General features: G+C 35.0%; 1 pseudogene across 1 annotated transcript; it reads left to right on the top strand.

Annotated features, from left to right (window-relative positions):
- The first annotated feature begins 935 nt into the window (after positions 1-935).
- LOC143593025 (uncharacterized) lies at positions 936-4,793 on the top strand (annotated as a pseudogene). Its single transcript, XR_013146032.1, has 4 exons — positions 936-1,401; positions 3,232-3,390; positions 3,496-3,604; positions 4,391-4,793. The product of XR_013146032.1 is annotated as an uncharacterized LOC143593025 (transcript).
- The last annotated feature ends 253 nt before the right edge of the window (positions 4,794-5,046 follow it).

Consider the following 5,046-nt stretch of genomic DNA (forward strand, 5'->3'; position numbering starts at 1 on the left):
GTAATAATTGTTGTATGAATAAAAAGTATAAAAGAATTATAATGATAAAATTATTACTTAAAAATCCTAAAGGGTATACGTATACCTGATACCCGATGAGTAACGGGAAGGCATGGGCAAATGATTACCAATACCTGGCCCGTTGCCACCCCTGAATAATTGTGAACTTAAGGTCTTAAATTCTAAACATGACTTAATGGAGTTTTCCCACAGTAGTGAGTATTATCAGTATTCATGGATGAGTCATGCTTGAAGTATCAAAATCAGTAGGGCTGAACACGGTTCGGTTATTAGGCAAAACCTAAACCGAAATCGAAGCAATCGATTATTTGAATATACAAATTGTTCAGTTTTCGGCCAATTTCGGTTGTTTTTTTAATATGTGTAGACATTGTAAAAAAATAAAAAATGAAAATGCATATTTTAAGCTTGTATAAGAATGTATTAGAGTACTACATATATATGAATACAAAATAAGATATTAAAAATAGACACGTGTTACGTGAAACTATACGAATACAAGGTTGCTAAATATAGTTTAAAATTCAACAATGTTCTTAATTAAAAAAATTATAAGTTTAGTCAGAATCTTCATTCATCATCTTATTTATCTTCAAGGTTTAATCAGTTTTTCATCATCTTGATAATCTTTAGCACCATCAATCGGTTCGGTTCAATTTTTTTCGGTTTCTTAATAATGGATAACCAAATCAAAACCGAAAATTCGTTTTTTCCTAAAAACAAAAAATTAACCGTCGGTTTGGTTTTTTCGGGTAATTTGGTTTTGACTCGATTAATTCGATTTTCTGCTCGCCCTAAATATCAGTATAGACAATTAATATCTTGTCTTATAAAAGCTCACCCGTGTATTGTATAGGATATGTTACAGAGTTTGTTCAAAAAAAAAAACAACAAACACGTGCATGTCACGAGTCACTGCTTGCCAACGTCTTTTGAACGAACCTTCAATGGACCTTCACCGAAAGCCACATCAACCAAGACCATTTCCTTCACTTCCAATAACAACAACAATAATAATATTATTATCAACCACCACCGTTACACTAACCAGTAACAACCACCATGTCTTCCCAAACCACTCAAAACGTCGTCGTTATGCGCCACGGCGACCGGATCGACAACTTCGAGCCGCTGTGGATCGAAAAAGCCGACCGGCCGTGGGATCCACCGTTGATATTAGACGGTAAAGTTAGGGCATTCTATACCGGTAAGAAGCTGAGTAATAACCTAGGGTTTCCGATTCACCGTGTGTTCGTATCGCCGTTTCTACGGTGTCTTCAGACCGCATCGGAAGTTATTCACGCGTTGTGTGCCGTTGGTGATTGTTCCAATGTTATGAGCTCGGCTGATGGAGTTGATATTGATGCTTCCAAGCTTAAGGTCGTATGCTAGTTTTGTTATTATTATTAGTATTAGTATTGTTGTTGTTGTTTAAGGTTGTATGCTTATTTTATGATTATTGTTATCATAATTATAATTATTATTACTATTATTATTATTGTTATTATTTTTATTACTACTGTTATTATTATTATTATTACTACTACTGTTATTATTATTATTGTTATTATTATTATTTTGATTGATTCACTAATGTAATTAGGTCTAATGTGTTTATCTAAACTTAAGTTTGTATGCTAATTTTATGATTATTATTTGTTGTTGTTATTATTTTGATTGATTCACTAACGTAATTAGGTTGATGCTTAGTGATTTACTGTTTGATTTAATGAATGAGAAGATTATCTTGCTGATTTTGTTATTATTTTCATTGATTTATTAATATAGTTAGGTTTAATGTGTGTAGCTTATTAATTACTGATGCATGGTGATTACTGTTTGATTTTATGAATGAGAAGATGATTTTGCTAAGTTATTATTATTCTCATATTGTTGATTTTGATTTGTAAATGTAAATAGGTCTAATGTGTTTATTTTGTTAATTACTGGTGCATGCATAGTGATCTACTGTTTGATTATATGAATAAGGAGATGATTTTTGATGTTAGTTACAGTTATTCATTGGTTTTAGATCAAGTGAACAGTTATTTGCTGATGATTTGAGAGGTAAATGATTATATATTTGGTAATTAAGGACACTTAGGGGTGCAAATGAGCCGAGCCCGAACTTGACAAGGCATGAGCTTGGCTCATTTAGGATTTTTTTTTCTAAAGCTCGAACTCGGCTCTTGATACGGTTTTCGATGCTCAGGCTCGTTTTGAGTTTTTTTTTTCTAAAGCTCGAGCTCGGCTCGTGATATGTTTTTTCAAGCTTGGGCTCAGCTCGGCTCGTTTATTATTTATAATTAGGTTATATATGTTTTTAATTAATTTTATGTATTTTGAGAAAAACCTTAAACGAGCCAAAGCTCGGCTCTAGCTTGGTTGTGCAATGTGAAATTAATACTAGAGGTCGAAACTAGGAAAATTATAAAAATACAAATGGGTCGTTAAGGCTCGACGGGCCTAAACGAGCTTCATAGACAAGGGTTGAGCCCGGGTTCGATAACTAATTGAACTTCATTCGAGGCTTGAGCTCAAAAAATCTCAGCTCATTTCGAGCGTTTTACTGATCCGAGCTCGAGTAGCTGGTGAGCAAGTCGGCTCGTTTGCACCCCTAGTTAAGGTGAATATGTGGTTATGTTATAGGTTTAGAAAGGGATCTATGATTTGGATATTATTGGATATTTCCTTTTACTGAGAGATTTGGAATTATGCTATTATGAATTTTGAAGTTTAATGTTGTTAGATCATAATGCAAATGATTGCACGAGGATTATGCCTGATGGTGTATCTTCTAACATTGTTAGGTCTAATGTCTTCATCTTTATCAATGATTGATGCATAGTGATTTAGTGTTTGATTTTATAAATGAGTATATGGTTTTGATCTTTGTTTTAATGATTATTTGATTTTAGATCTAATAAACAGTTGCTTGTTAATGATCTGAGAGGATAATGATTGTATTCTATGTAATTAAGGTGAATTTGTGGTTATGTTGTAGGTTTATTAGGGATCTATGACCTGGATATTGTGTATTTAAAACTTGTTAAATTCAACTGCTTAGATCACAATGCAAGTCAGGATTGAAGATTTGATGATCTGTGGTTTTGGTAGAGTTACTTTTATGAAAGTCTGTCTTCAATGTTTCATGGCACAACTTCAGAAAGTTCGATTGATCATTGGTTTCACATTGTTGGCATGTTGCAGGTGTCTGTCGAGTATGGACTGTGTGAAATGCTGAATAAGCGAGCCATACGGGCTGAGAACGCGCCTAAAGATGGAAATTTTGCTTTTAATATTTCGGAATGTGAAGCTGTTTTACCAAAAGGAACAGTCGATTCAAGTGTAGAACGAGTTTACAAAGAGGTTAGAACTTATAAGATCACAAATCTTTGATCACTTATAAGATAAATGACGATTTATTACTGTTTAGTCCAGTAATGATATTAATTTCTTGATAAATGTCATCAGATGCCAAAGTGGGAATAGTCATCCGAGGCCGCTAGAGACAGGTACAAAAGCATTATCAAGACCCTTGCTGATAAATACCCTAATGAAAACTTATTGCTCGTTACACACGGTAAGTCTTCGTTTCTTATTTTTCTATCACTCAAGTTTTATACTATCACGTCTGCTATGCTAAACAAACAAGCAAAAAGTACTCACTGAAATCCCACTCATAGCATGTTGAATGGGATTGACCACAAACATTTTTCGTCAACGCTTTTATTAAATAATTAATTTATTCAGTATGATCACAAAGAACTATATCATAACAATAGTAGATTAGTAGTCTTATTTTCTTGCGTAAAGCTGTTTTCACTTTACGATGTTTGTTACTTTTTTAAAGGTATATTGGTTTTAAATTTTTTATTAATCCTAACTATCGTCTTTTGGTCGCTGTCGGTCCTAACTAACGAATTGTCTGCTAACGGTCCCAATAATTGAGGTCGTCGGAACCCTAGAACCATCGTCGGAAGCGGTTGGTGGTGAGTCAATTGGTGGTGGTGACGGTGTTCGGGTGGTGTTTTCTGGGAATAAGTTTTTTGACTTTTCCGACCAAAATTGTTTTTCCGGTGACCTGCAACTAACGGTGATAGGATTTTGTTAGTCGCGGACCGTTGGGAACAAATACGCTAAAAGTTGGGACTGTCAACAGCCAATTCGTTAGTTGCGACCGACGACAACGAAAAGGAGATAGTTGGGACTAATAACAAATATACCTTGTTTTAAAATTACATTTTTAGGTGCTTTCACCTTGTTTGATGCATATTACGCATATAAAACACACACCTGAATTAACTCATTCATAAGTTACTGTGCGCTACGTTTATAAGTTAACTGATTTCTAATATACGTGATGCAGGTGAGGGTGTCGGGGTCTCAGTGATTGCACACACAGCAGAGCACTTGAGCGTGTACGAAGTAGAATACTGTGCATACTCAAAACTGCAGAGAACAATTAAAGAAAACAAATCAGATACAACCGAAGAATTCAAGCTCACCCACACTGGTGTTCTTACTATGCCCACTTCACCAACAGCTGAAGAAATGGTCAAGGAGCCACCGCCAGCATCGTCTTAAACGAGTCAATTACTGAATCATTTGTAACAAAAGAAGTTATATTTACCTGCTTTTAATGTAGTTTTATATCAATAAATCAGTTATCGATATTGTTCAGTGTCTGTCTGGTTTAGTCTTTGTCGGTTTCTTTTACTTCAAACAAACGAAGTCGTTTAGGTGAAATTCAAATTTGAGTCTTTAGGACAAAGTTTTGAACAATTGAAGTATTGACCCATTGGTTTATAATTCAACTTAGATCGAAACCACTTTAACATTATAGAGGTAGGGTATCAAAAAGACCCAAATACCTTTAAGTACCACCCGCAGGTCACAGAGAATGCTCTTATAAGCCACCCGCGGGACATACGGATCACCCGCATATCACGATAGAGGAAGAACGCCCTCATAACACGCGCGGAAGCATCCGGGCATCCTCAAAAGTCATCCGCAGGATAGGAC

Source organism: Bidens hawaiensis, unplaced genomic scaffold (genome assembly GCF_021521415.1).
Source record: "Bidens hawaiensis isolate Kalapana, Puna unplaced genomic scaffold, B.hawaiensis_p1.1 tig00041622_1, whole genome shotgun sequence".
NCBI classification, from domain to species: domain Eukaryota; kingdom Viridiplantae; phylum Streptophyta; class Magnoliopsida; order Asterales; family Asteraceae; genus Bidens; species Bidens hawaiensis.